This window comes from Ovis canadensis, chromosome 3, assembly GCF_042477335.2.
Source record: "Ovis canadensis isolate MfBH-ARS-UI-01 breed Bighorn chromosome 3, ARS-UI_OviCan_v2, whole genome shotgun sequence".
Taxonomy (NCBI): Eukaryota; Metazoa; Chordata; class Mammalia; order Artiodactyla; family Bovidae; genus Ovis; species Ovis canadensis.
This window is the reverse complement of record NC_091247.1, coordinates 181,908,374-181,923,331: the sequence shown is the minus strand read 5'-3', so window position 1 is coordinate 181,923,331 and position 14,958 is coordinate 181,908,374. Positions and strand designations below refer to the sequence as shown.

Here is a 14,958-nt window from a genome sequence, read left to right as displayed (position 1 = left end):
CTCTCGGGGATGGCAGGGGGTCTAGAAGGTAGATTACCTAACTATTGCTGCTCAAGTGATTCCTGATTGACTAGTTTAAGATTCCATTTCTGGAAGAGCCAGGTGGAGCTTAGCATGTGCTAAGTCGCTTCAGTTGTGTCTGACTCTTTGCCACCCTATGGACGGTAGCCCACCAGGCCCTCTGTCCATGGGATACTCTAGGCAAGAATACTGGAGTGGGTTGCTGTGCCCTCCTCCAGGGGATCTTCCCAACCCAGGAACTGAACCTGTGTCTCTTATGTCTACATGCATTGGAAGGTGGGTTTTTTTGTTGTTGTTGTTTGTTTGTTTGTTTTTACCACTAGTGCCATCTGGGATTCCATTTGGGGCCTGGTGTCTTTTTAACACTCAGTACTGTCTTGGGTGTTTCAACACCTCTGCCACTTCTGAGGCTGTTGATTTCTGGGCCCCTGTAATACTAGGTTGCCGCAGTCTGGTTACTGGTTAGATTCCACACTGAACTACAGATTCCCCATGCACAGGCTTGACACAGAGGAGGCAATCAGTAAATATTTGTTGTACACTGGTGAAGAAAGGATATGCTTTTGAACTGCTGGTTCAATTATGGATTTCCCCAGATAACCCAGTTGATTGTCTGATGTCTCTCATCTCTGTCAGTCCAAATCCACCATTACTCATCCCTTCACCCTAATAAACGACACTTCACCCTAATACCTTGTAGCTATCATCCTAATGTCTATGCCCATCACCTCTTTCTGTTGACTATTACGATATTCTACCAACTGGTCTCCTCTCTCCTGCCTCTTCTTCACCAAACCATCAAGTCCAAGAATCTTCCAAAATCCCAGTTCTCATCTTCTCATTCCTGTCTTGTAGTAAATTCAAAGGCTCTCATTTGCCTTGCAGATAAATAAAGTTTTTCTTGGTTAGCTGGCCTTCAGGGATCTCATTCTGTTCCCAGACTATTTCCATAATATTCCAAACCTTTTAAAAGAGATTGTGACAGTAACTTTATGTGTCAGCTTGAGTGAGCCACAGGTGCCCAGATTAAACATTGTTCTGGGTGTTTCTTTGAGAATGTTTCCAGGTGGGATTAGCATTTGAACTGATGGACTTAGGAAACTGCTCTCCCCACTGGGGTGGTGGTTGTTCAGTCACTCAGTCGTGTCCATCTCTTTGTGATCCCATGGACTGCAGCACGCTAGACTTCCCTGCCCTTCAACCATTGTGGCTGAAGATCATCCAGTCTGCAAAGGGACTGAGTAAAACAAAAGGTAGAGAAAGGAAGAATTCATTACTCCCCAACCTCTACCTCACTGAGCTGGGACATCTCATCTCCTTCAGCCCTTAGGCTGGGATTTACATCACCTGCTCCCCTGGTTCTCAGGTCTTTGGACTTGGACTGAATTATACCAGCAGCTTTCTTGGGCCTCCAAGCTTGCAAACGTTAAATCATGAGACTTCTCATTCTGCACAATTACATGAACCAATTCCTCATAATAGAACTTTCCCTATATGTATTTTTTCACATACCATTGACTACAAGGATACACAGTTTTCAATGATCTGAAAATTGCTTTGTCCTCTAGGCTCTCTGTCATCACCCTAGCCTTCTGAAAACGGATTCAGTCACATAGACACATGATGCACTCACACACCCACACAGATATCTGCACACACATGAACATACAGACACAAAGACACACATACACATACACACACACCTTTATTCTAACCATACTGAAATCACTTGCTGATTTTCCAAGTTAACATGTTGTCCCTTGCATCTGATACGTCTTTGCAGAGGTTCTTTCCTTTGCTCACTCTGCTCAAGGACACTTGTCTTCCTCTTCTGCATCTGGCAAGCCTCATCCTCTAAAATTCAGCTCCAAGAGTACCACCACAGCAAAGTTTTTCCTGATGCTGCCTCCTGTCTACCCAGCCCTGACTTAGGAAGATGCCTCCATCACTGTTGTTTGGGATTGATTCTCAGAGCCCTTTCTCTTCTCCTCTGCATGTTTCCCTGGTGGTCTCATCACTTGTATGCCTTTAATTTCCACCTATGTGCAGATACTGCTTGGAGAAGGCAATGGCACCCCACTCCAGTACTCTTGCCTGGGAGATCCCATGGACAGAGGAGCCTGGAAGGCTGCAGTCCATGGGGTCACTGAGGGTTGGACACGACTGAGTGACTTCACTTTCACTTTTCACTTTCCTGCATTGGAGAAGGAAATGGCAACCTACTCCAGTGTTCTTGCCTGGAGAATCCCAGGGACGGGGGAGCCTGGTGGGCTGCCGTCTCTGGGGTCACACAGAGTCAGACATGACTGAAGCGACTTAGCAGCAGCAGCAGCAGCAGATACTGCTTGAGTGATGACCACTCAGAATGTAGGCAGCAAGAACCCAAGAAGAGCTCATGTACAGGGAAGAAAAGAGATGGAAACAATAGGCTTCACATTTTTTTTTTCCCTATGGCACCAGGTCAACTTGGGTTCCATTAATGCCTGTGCCAATTTTCCAATCAGGTACCCTGAATCCACTCATCAATTTATTTTATTCTGTCTTGCCTTGCCTGTGGAATGCACAAATAATCACACCCATCTTTTGGGGCTACTGGGGCTTAAATGAGATTTCTCCATACATAGCATTTAGCACAGTGTTCCACACGTGATAATTACCCTATGTTCAATGTTATTACCTTCTTCATTTCCCTACTGTTCTGCAATAAACACATTACTTATAGAGTAAAAAAAAAAATGACAAATGTTACATATAAAATCCAAATGATGCTTCAAGGCTGGGCTGAAATGTCACCTTGTCTAGGAGGCTTAGCCATATCTTAGTGAAACTACTGCTGCCTGTTACACTGTAGATACGCATATGCCTCCTCTCACCTTCCAGAAGACACTCCTTGAAAGCTGGGATTTGCCCCCAACATGATTCAGTACTAATGAGCATGTTCCTTGTTATTATGTATAAATCAAAGCATACGTCTATTTAGTTTACTGGAATAGATCATTAATGATAATGTTAAGTACTGAGGGCACACCACCCCAAGCACTGAGAAAAATAAGCATAGCAACCAAATGTCCAGTATTAGTCCCATACTATCAGAAAATTCAGCATCTGCAAAAAAAATGTCTAAAGAAAGTTCAAATCTTCCCAAATTCCATCTCACAGAAATCAACACTAATGACTTGTGTTTCCTTCATATCTTTCTATTTTTTCCTCATCTTTTGCTTTTAACAGATATATTTTGACAGAGTTGGAATTGTTCTATAAGTAATTTTGCATTTTGATTTTTCCTTAAGAAATTTCCACCAGCTTGATATTATAATCATTTCCCCATGCTAGTAAATATTCATCCAAAAGATTCTTTTTTGTGTGACTACAAAATATTCCAACCTATGTTTATACCTTAGCTGGTGGGTTGATTCCCCCATTTGGTTTTCTGTTTTCTAACTGGGATAAGTAATGCAGGGATGAACCTCTTTGTACATAAATAACTCTTCATCAAAGCTAGAAGTGTTATTGATATCTATGTTATCCTTGGAGAAATGCAGATCAACAATAAACATACATTAAAGATTTTTTAGGGACTTCCCTGGTGGTCCAGTGGCTAAGATTCCATGCTGCCAATATAGGGGGTGCATGTTGATTCCCTGGTTCAAGGAAGTAGATTCCTCACACCGCTCTTAACGATTGACATGCTGCAGCTAAAAAAGATCCCACATGCTGCAACTAAGACCCTCCCAGCACAGGCAAATAAATAAATATCTTTAAAAAAACTCAGAAATTAAATTACTGGGGTTATTTTGCCTATCAATCTAGCAAAGAATTATAAAGTCAGTCATGATGAATGGGTGTCGTGATGGGACCTAAACTGGGGCAATATTTTGGGAGGACAGTTTGTCGATATGTATCAAAAGCCACTGTGTACTCCCTGTGGTTTCTCAGAAATCATATCTTCTGATATTATCTAAGGTGATTCTTGTGAATTTTTCAAAAATATACACGATGTTCTTTGTAATGCTGTTTTAACAGAGGACTTTGGGAAACAACCTAAATGTCTTTCAATAGGGCCTGATGAAATAGTTATATTAATTCAGATAAAGAAATATTTAGAGGTCTCAAAGAATAATGATGATCTTTATTTCCATAGTATATTGGAGAATGAAGAAATTTTTGAAACTAGGTTTTAGAATTGCATATTTAATATGATCCCATTTATATAAAATATTTTATAAAGAGCTAAATATGTATATAAATATGTAAACTTGCCTGAAAGGATGGAAATAATAGCTATAACTAGTTTATTGGATTTCTGAAGATTTTTTTTAAAGGAGTTTTATTGATTCTAGTTCCATTCCTGGTGTTTCCTTCTTTTGTTTTGTGATGTTTTAAAAAGTTTCTGTTTTTACTTCTGAAGTTTCTACAATAAACAGGTATCATTTTACCAAAGCCAGAAAGCTATTTTCCAAAGAAAATTAAATAATTTTCTGCCCATTATTCTGAAGCCTACCTGTCAATCAAAGTATTAGTATAATCTTTCATTCTTCAGCATTCTGGAAACCAAGCAGCAAGCATAGCAACCAACCCAACAACCATAATGTGAACCAGCCTCATTCAGCTGGGGTCGCACGTGTTGAGAGCTTTATCACATGCTTTCTATGCATCTCCTGGGTAGGAACAAACAAGGCCACTTGGTTTGGAAGCCTGGCTTCATTGCTTTCTACCCATGTAATCTTGAACAAGTTCCTTAGCCTCTCTGTGCCTCACCAGGTCTCTGTTCTTTGTCTTTAATTGGGGATAATAACAATACCTCGGTAGGTTGACTGTGAGGACTAAATGAGGTCACTAGACCACTGTCTGGCCCACACTGTAATCGGTTAGGCACAGTGCTTGTCACTGGGGGCAATAGGGACTCAGCTTTCCTTCTGGGTACTGCCCTTGTTGAGCTTCTAGTTGAAACAGAGACACTAATAAGAGCTGCAAGTGCAGTGAGTTTCCAGATAGGGGAAGTTCAAGAATTACACACATGAATTAACAGATTGTGTATGTTTCACTGCACTATTTCTGAGTGAGTCCCTGGCAAACATCAGCTATTTCCTGGGTACATAGTCAATGTGTATAAAGCTCAGCAATGATCCCTTTGCTGTGTGTGTCTTTGTGAGTGGAAGACTCTATCATTAGGTAGAAGGCTATTGATGCTGCTGCTGCTGCTGCTAAGTCACTTCAGTCGTGTCTGACTCTGTGCGACCCCGGAGACGGCAGCCCACCAGGCTCCCCCATCCCTGGGATTCTCCATGTTGATGAGTCCACTCCAATTTCAATCTGCTCCACATCAGTGTGAAGTGAAAGTCACTCAGTTGTGTCTGACTCTTTGTGACCGCATAGACTAAGTCCATAGAATTCTCCAGGCCAGAACACTGGAGTGGGTAGCCTTTCCCTTCTCCAGAGGATCTTCTCAACCCAGGGATCAAACCCAGGTCTCCCACATTGCAGGTGGATTCCTTGCAGCTGAGCCACACGGGAAGCTCTACATCAGAAAGGGACATATATGCCTACTTCTTCTGAATTTTCTCCTGAAAGAAAGAATCACAGTCAACATAATGGCTTGCTCATTTGTCGAGTGGGAATAGGTCACACAATACAAGGAACTTTAAAGAAGTGACTTTTCAGCAAGAGCTGTAGATGCACCTGTTAATATGTGGCAGCTCTGAGAGCAGATCTCAGTGCAATCATGGCCCTATCAGCAGTGATTCTTCATGTCTTAGGGTCATGCAGCCTTTGACAGATGGGTAGAGCTGCATGCATGTGGATACACATTATATATATTCAATTGATATACTATATCTGGGGATCACTGATCTTAAGATTCCACCTGTAGTTGTCAGAATTGTACATTAATATGATAATCATTACAAACCCTAACACTTTCTGAGAATGTACTTTGTGCCAGACAACCGTTTTAAGCATTTTACATGTACCTACCCCATCAGCATCCCCACTTTATTGATGAGAAAACTGAGGTGCAAAGAAGCTGAGCAATTTACCCAAAGTTGAAGGGCTGTAAAATATGGATACAGAATTTTAACCCAGACATTACAACTCCAAAGTCCACTTTCTGAATCAGTACCACAGGACTGTGTGTGCCAGGGGAGAACTGAGGAAGGGGACCGTAACCCAAGGTGGGTGGTCAGAGATGGCTTTCTGGAAAAGACTTGGATGGTCAGACTTCAAGGATGAGTAGGAACTTACGAAGTAGGGAAAATATCCCCTCAAAGCAGAAACAGCACATACAAGGGTAAGGGGTCAAAGCAGAACTGAGTTGTTTGGAGAAACTGACAGAAGGTCATCGCTGCCTAGCTGAGAAGTAGAGGAAAGAATTTGTAAGATGAGGTGGAAGACGGAGGCACCCACCAGTATAAAGGCCCAGAGGGCATTTTGAGGAGTTTGGACTTAATTCTGAAATAGTTTAAGACCATGGTTGGCCAATATGCCTTGCCTCCCTGAAATAAAAATATTAGTAGATCTATAAGATTAACTATGAAAAGGAAAGAAGGGCCACAATCATTCAGAAACAACTTGCCCTATCCTCATCAGAGCCCAGAGATTTTATAAAGAGCTGTAAATGGCATTCCCAAGCCAAAGGTCTTCCCTTTTCCCAGCCCCATAAACCTCTCTCTGTTCTTCCTTAGGAGTCAGGTGACATTGTTGGGTAAGCGGGATAAAGTTTGCATATCAGAGTTAGTCTGTCCTATGAACAAAGCCCAGTTGCAGCCCTATCTGTGATTGTTCTTGACTTCCAGCTGCAAAACTGGGAGATAATGCTTATGTCAAATTTTCAGGTATGTAATGTGCTTGGCTTATCTAGTTTAGAGCAACTGGTCACTCATCACTGAGAACAGGAAAAGAAAATACACAAACAATCCTGTATCAGTCAGGGTATGCTAGGTAATGCTTCAATAACAAACAATAACCAAATTTCAACAGCCTAAAGCAGCAAAGCTTTCTTTCTTGCTTAGGTCCAATGTGCAGCGTGGGTTGATAGGTTAACTACACTACTTATAGTGTTCACTTAGGGGCCCAGGCTCTGGGAAGCACCATCACTGCACATGCTTTCAAAATTTATGAGGCAGGAAAAGGATTGAGAACATAAGAACAACACTCTGACTTTTAAAGTTTTCACCTGGAAGTTACACACTCATACTTCACTGGCTAATGCCATCCATACAACTGTATCTAACTTAAAAGAACTTCAAAGCATAATCTCACATGAACTCAGAAAGGGAACTGGAATATTTCTGAACAATCATAATGGCTACCATGAATGTAGCTTCTGCTTCTCTAGGAGTGTTATTCCATAGGAGGACAGTTTATTTAACTGATAGATTCTGGAGGAGCTGTTCTCTCCAAGTTCATTATTTACAAGCAGTCTGTTCAGTTAGCTAGTCAAGGCTATGGTTTTTCCAGTGGTCATGTATGGATGTGAGTTGGACTGTGAAGAAGGCTGAGCACCGAAGAATTGATGCTTTTGAACTGTGGTGTTGGAGAAGACTCCTGAGAGTCCCTTGGACTGCAAGGAGATCCAACCAGTCCATTCTAAAAGAGATCAGCCCTGGGATTTCTTTGGAAAGAATGAGGCTAAAGCTGAAACTCCAATACTTTGGCCACCTCATGCGAAGAGTTGACGCATTGGAAAAGACTCTGATGCTAGGAGGGATTGGGGGCAGGAGAAGAAGGGGACGACCGAGGATGAGATGGCTGGATGGCATCACTGACTCGATGGATGTGAGTCTGAGTGAACTCCGAGAGTTGGTGATGGACAGGGAGGTCTGGCGTGCTGCGATTCATGAGGTTGCAAAGAGTCAGACACGCCTTAGCGACTGAACTGAACTGGTAAGTTAAAATCTGAGGATGTTGGTGACAAGCCCTGAGAGAGCAGTAAGAGAACAGAAAACAGTTGCTCGAGTTTCTGGACCCTCTGATGTGAGGGTTAAATGAGATGACAGATGAAAACTTCTCCAGAACACTTTCTACCACCCAACCCCCTGGACTCTCAAGGCTTAGCCAAAACTTCCTTGGGGAAGACTTAAGGGACCACCAGTACCCCTAGGCTAGGTCAAGGTCCCCCATTATCAGCTCTTATACAACATATACATCTCTGTCAGAGCGTGTACCCTAATTTTCATTTGCTTAATGTCTTTCATCCCAGCTAGACAATATGATCCAAGAGTGTGTGGACCTATTTGTCTTGCTGACTCTGTAAACCATATCACCTAGCACACAGTGTACCCAAGAAATGCTTGTTGGATTGGTTGGATAGGTGTCTTAGCACAGAATCTGCCCCTCAAATGATACTACCATTATTGTTATTTTCCACCTGTAAGTCTCCATCTCCTCACCAGATTATCTGATAGAATATCACTAGGCAGTGACTCTGTGAAAAAAATGAAGTGAAAAAGCCCTTCTCCTCAGTGGCTTTTTGGTGCATTAATTGTTGTTGTTCAGTTCTTAAGTCTTATCCAACTCTCTGCAACCCCATGGACTACAGCACACCAGGCTCCCCTGTCCTTCACCATCTGGAGTTTGCTCAAACTCATGACCATTGAGTTGGTGATGCTATCCAGCCATCTCACCTTCTATCACCCCCATTCTCTTCCTGCCCTCAATCTTTCACAGCATCAGGGTCTTTTCCAGCATCATTAAAGTCTTCTACTAAAATGTAAACTCCCCAAGGAAAGGATCACTGCAATATCCCCAGCACTTGCTAGGCACTCAATACAATGCTTGTTGATTGAATGAATGAATGGGTGGAAATTATACTATAATTCAAGCTAAGCATGTGGAAGAAGGAATTAAAATTCATTCCCCTTTCTTCTATGTCTTCTCTTTTTAGATTCCACATCAATGAGCCAATGAGGATTACTAGTGGGATCCAAGGCCCGGAATCAATCAAGTATTTCTTGAGTAATTCTATCTTCCTCCTTGTGGAATCCTAAAAATGGACAGATACAGTGCCTGTCCATTAGGAAATTCTGCTCTAAGTGGGGAGTCTAGCCAGGAAACAAAAATACTGTAGGGGTTTCAATCCGAAGGAATCTAATGCACGTTCCAGAGGGAATGGGAGAGCTAAGGCACTGAATGGGACAGAAAGGAGACGAGAGAGGAAGTAGCAGCAGCAAGAAGCCTGTGCTATGTCCAGGACGGAGGGACAGAGAAAAGATGATGATGTCAGAGCCCTGAAGCCAAGCCATGTGACAAGATCTAGAGCCACAGCGGAGGCTGAGCAGGAGAAGTAGCTCCATGTTGGGAGGGGCAGCCCAGCAGGATCTGGGCTCATGAATGAGACACAGCTGCTGCCAGGAACACCACCTGTAGCAGGCAGAGAGGGGCAGAAAAACCCTGGACTCGCCCCTCCTGCCTCCATCTTCTGCCAGTGCCTCCCATTGGCCAAACCCATTAAGAAGCTGGAAGGTAAGGGAATTTGGGAAAGGTAGTTCTCGTGATACAAAATAGATGGGTATAAGCACAAACAAGCCAAGGACCAGCTCAGGAAGGTACAGTGATATTTCAAGATGTATATTTACTATGGCATGTCCCTAAGTAATACTGCAGACTTTCAGAGGAGGAAGCTTTGATTCTGTCCCTTCTTCCTTCCCACTACTCTTACTCTGGTAAAATTATTCATCAACTCCTGTTGAAACTGTTCCCCAAAGTCCCTCACTTGGTCTGCCCAGTGACAGTCTCATTTTCTCATGCAGAAAACTCTGTTGCCTGGGTCATTTTTCAGAAGCAGCTCCCATCAGCATCAGAAAGGAGTGCTGTTCTCTGTCCAGTCATATTAGCTGCCATCTTGCTTGATTACCTCCCCCCTCATTCCCAGAAAATGAGTTATGGTTTCTTTTCTTTTTTTTTTTTAAGAGACACAGATGTATAGAACAGTCTTTTGGACTCTGTGGGAGAGGAAGAGGGTGTGATGATTTGGGAGTTACGGTTTCTTAAATACACTGTCTTTACTCACGTTCTTCCCTCTGTAGTGACTGTGCCAACAGCCCCTACTGTACTCCTATGGATCCTTCAAAGCCTTCTCAAATGGCACCACCTTAGTAAGAACATTCTTCCTATCTTCCTGCCCTATAAAACAAGCCTCTTTCTTTGGTTTTGCTTCTTTAAAGCATTGACTATGTAACTCCATTACAGCCCTTATCAATAATTATTAGCTAATCTTAACATCACTGTCAGCAGCTATAGCAGCCTCTTGTTCTTTTCTCTCTGCAACAGTAGTTGAGAGTGTAGATTTGAGTGAAAGAAGCTAGACAAAGACATATACTGCAGGGTATGTGGAATCTAAAAAATACTCCAGTGTATTAAACAAAAAAGAAGTAGGCGCACAGATACAGAGAACGAACTAGCGATTACCAGTGGGCAGAGGGAACCGGGGAGGGCCAAGATAGGGGTAGGGAAAATAAAAGGGTTATTATGGGGTTATATGAAATCATGTGGATGGATCTTTTGAAAATGGTAAAGAATCTTTCATTCAGTAAAAAAGAAGTGTGGACTTGCGGTCATAAAGACCCATGTTTGAGTATAAGTGACCGGCTTTTAGTAAGTTTTTCATCTGTGTGTGTGTGTGTGTGTGTGTGTGTGTCTGTATGCATGCGCGTGCGCACCCGCGCGTGTCCTCAGTGGCTTCAGTCGTGTCCGACTCTTTGTGACCCTGTGGACTATATAGCCTGCCAGGCCCCTCTGTCCATGGCATTCTATAGGCAAGGATATTGGAGTGGGTAGCCACTCCTCCAGGGGATCTTCCTGACTCAGGGGTGGAACCCGAGTCTCCTGCTTTTCAGGAAGATTCTTTACCCATTAAGCCACATTAGAAGCCCCTTTTCATCTCTGAATTTCTATTTTTTTAAATGTAAGCAAAATCATAATACCTCAGAATTTCATAGCATTTTTAGCAACATGAGGCAATGCACACTTAACACAGCCTGACATGTGAGGAGGCTCCAGTCAGTCAGTTCAGTTTAGTTCAGTCGTGTCCGACTCTTTGTGACCCCATAAGCCTCAGCTCGCCAGGCCTCCCTGTCCATCACCAACTCCCAGAGTTTACCCAAACTCATAAATACCAACTAATCCTAATCTTTTAACAGAAAAAAATTGAGATCATATTGTATATACTGATTTGTAAACTACTTTTTTCCTTAAAATATATCATTTTCCTGTCCTTATATATTTTCTTACATTTTTCCAGCTTTTCATTTTGAAAAATTTCATACAGACAGAAAGGTTAATAGATAAAAACAACCACTCTATCTACCCTTCACCCAGATTCACCATTGCTTTCTCTCTCTGTGAGATATTTATAAATATATATGATCTGTGTGTGTGTGTGTGTGTGTGTGTGTGTGTGTGTGTGTGTGGTGGTATGTTCTTTTTTCTGGAACCATTTGACAGTAAGCTGTAAACATCAGTTCACTTTGGCATGTATTCTACATTTTCCCACAAAGCACTGTGGGAACTTTATCACACTCAAGAAACAGCACCGACACAATAACATTATCTAAGTCATGTTTCAATTGTTCCCAAATGCCCTTTTAGTGGTTCTTTATGTCATTTGATGACTACATAGAATTCTACTAAATGGATGTCCAATAATGTGTTCAATGAACGTATTGTTGGATGTTTAGGTTCTTTTCAGTATTGCACAATTATACAGAGCTCTGAAAAAAGTCTTTCCAGTTGTTTTATTTATAGATTTGACTTATTTCCTTGGGGAAAATTCCTACCATGGACTTTGGCCCAAGGCAATGTAGCATTCTAATTCCTTAATGCATGAGGCTAAATTGCCCTCTAAGAAGATTGTGCCAAATTTATACCCCCTAGCAGTGTACAAGAGTGCCTGTCTCCAGTCCTTTGATACCACTGGCTATTATCATTTTTATATTTATCAATTTTATAAGAGAAGTAATAGCAACTAGCCTTTATGTACCACTCTTGATGTACCAGGCACTATTCCAACTGGATGATATGAACTTGCCTCCCACTTAAGTGAAGTTAAGTCGCTCAGTCGTGCCCGACTCTTTGCGACCCCATGGATAGTAGCCTGCACCAAACTCCTCCGTCCATGGGATTTTCAAGGCAAGAATACTGGAGTGGATTGCCACTTCCTTCTCCAGGGAATCTTCCTAATCCAGGGATCGAACCCAGGTGTCTCACATTGTAGACAGGCCCTTTACCGTCTGAGCCACCAGGCCTCCCACTTACGATAACCCTATTACCTTCATTTTATAGAGGAGAAAAATGAGGCAGCAACCCAGCCAGCCTGAATCCAGAGACTGTGCCGTTATTGACTTTATGCTACTACCTTTCAATATAGAGTCTAACATTTACTTAATCACCCTAAAATTTGATTTTCTTCACTTATTTTTCTTTTATACTTTTGCTCACAAGAATTCCCTGTTTATGTCATTTCCTTTTTTTGGAGGGGGGAATGGGGCATCCTAAGATGTTTGTCTTTTTCCTAATGACTTTTAGAAACTACTTATAGAGTAAAAATACTAAATCTTTCTCTGTCATATACACTGCAGGTAATTTTCCATGGCTTGCTCTTTTGCCCCTTTGTAGTTATTTATTTATTAGTTTAACATAAGGTTTTAATTTTCTCATAGTTAAGATTGTCAGCTCTTTTAATATTGGTAACTCTGCCATCCTCTCAAGAGGATAAGTATTATCCTATCTTATACCTTCACATTTCAATTTCATATCTTCAATCCATCCCATTTCTCCATGTCTTCGCCAACACTGGCACCACCTTATTTATAAACCATACCCCAAATGCCTACCATGGATAGAAATGGGACATGGTTTGCTGAGAGGTTGGTCCCTGGACATCTCCTACTTCATTAAATCTGGAAATGTCTCATGCGATCCCAAGAAGCAATGCACCAAAGACAAAATGGGATTGCCATTTCAATGTTTCATAAATGAGGTACCTTCCTCCCCTACCACTGCCCGGCCTGTGTTTCACCTAAAATATGAAACACTTGACACGTTAGGCAATTAAGACAAAAGTCCTGCTTCCACAGGCTTTTCTGAGGCAGGCTATTGTGTGCAGAGCGGTGGCAGTCGAGAGGAAACCATGCCAAGAATTCATTTCAATTTGAAAGACCTTTTCAGGGCTTTATTTGTTCCAAGAGTTCTTTAAACATTTTAAATACAGTCCGATGAAGTGTTTCAGGAACGGTTTCAATACCGATTATGTCTCCTCTCCTCTTGAGGACAATGCTTTGCTTCAATACGCATTACGGTTTTCAGCAAAGCTTTGATTTTAACGTTAGCCAATCCCATTCTTTCTCGCCTTTGCTCTTTGTCCAAATATTGTGGCTGAAACCATTACTCACAAAATGAAACAATTAGTAAATTTCCAAATATACTTCAGGAGAAATACAGCAGCCCCATTGCCCGAGTAACAATTTGGTGCTTGCAGTGCCTTACAACACAGTGGATAATCAGTCAATGTTTGCTAAGTAAATTAGTGAAAGTGCACATGGGGTCCAGGAAAAGAATAGCTATTAAGTCTGTAATGAACAAAGGGTGGCATACTCTGAAAATTTTGCAGGGGAGCTTAAGCCTTTAAAATTGCAACTTTAATTCATTTACTCATTTAGCTATTAAGAAAATTTTCCAATGTGTGTTCCATAAAACATTAGCTCTATGAAATGCAGAGCAAAAAAAAAAAAAAAAAAAGGAGTTTAAAAGTTAGAGACCCATGCTCTACCTCTTAGAGATTGGTGGTGCACATTTGCATATTAAAGGCTCTATCTATTCCCTCAGCATAGAAACACATCTAAATTAATTTAAACTCCATAAGGGCAGAAGTCAGGTCTGTTGTGCCCATTTATGTGTCCCAAGAGTGTCACATACTGCTGTTAAGATATTTATTGAACTCTTGGTCTCCTGCTGATAAAGAATTACCCCCCAAACTTAGTGGTTTAAAACAAGAGTTATCATCTCACAGTTGTGGGTCAGGAACCCAGGCACAGTTGAAATGGGTCCTCAGCTCAGGGTCTTCCAGGCTGCAATCAAGGCGTTGAGTGGGCTGCAGTCACCTCATGTCTCATTTGCTGCTGCTGCTGCTAAGTCGCTTCAGTCATGTCCGACCCTGTGCAACCCCATAGACGGCAGCCCACCAGGCTCCCCTGTCCCTGCGATTCTCTAGGCAAGAACACTGGAGTGGGTTGCCATTGCCTTCTCCAATGCATGAAAGTGAAAAGTGAAAGTGGAGTCGCTCAGTCATGCCCGACTCTTAGCGAGAGGCTTAGTCTCAGGCTTCTCCATCCATGGGATTTTCCAGGCAAGAGTACTGGAGTGGGATGCCATTGCCTTCTTTGAGTCTCACTTGGGGAGGACCCAATTTCAAGATTAATTATAGCTGTTGGAAGCCTGCAGGTCCTCACTGGCTATTGGCTGGAGGCTTCTGTTCTTTGCTCACAACATGACAGCTGGCTTCTCTCGGAGCAAAAGATCAAGGGAAGATACCAGGATAGAAGCCACAGTCTTTTTATAACCTAACATCAGAATTAACATCCATCACTTCATCCATCACTTCCATTTGTTAGGTGTGAGTACATAAATCCTACCTACACTCAAGGGGAAAGGCTTACACAAGGGTGTGACTGTTGGGAGATGTGGTCATTGACCAGCTTAGAGGCTGCCTACTGCAAAGAATGACTGAAAGAAGCCAGCGTGTTCCATACTTACTCGACCTCCTAACCTTTTTCAAGTAATAGTTTTTAACTTAGGAGAACACATCAGGAAACATGCAAAACTAACTGAGTGGTCCTAAGGCATAAGATTATTCTTTAAAAATACATGTGTGTGTGTGTGTTGACTGCCAATATTACTTCCTTGAAGAACTCAGAATTTAGCTAAATCTGGAGTGTCCTTTGAGAA

The 14,958-nt window shown here is 42.1% G+C and overlaps 1 long non-coding RNA gene across 1 annotated transcript in view; it reads left to right on the top strand.

Moving 5' to 3' along the window:
• The window catches only part of LOC138437632 (uncharacterized), a 76,859-nt gene that overhangs the window by 1,271 nt on the left and 60,630 nt on the right, over positions 1 to 14,958 (top strand). The window contains exon 2 of the long non-coding RNA XR_011256048.1: positions 8,903 to 9,480. This is a non-coding gene — a long non-coding RNA (uncharacterized lncRNA). The remainder of the gene's footprint in view (positions 1 to 8,902; positions 9,481 to 14,958) is intronic.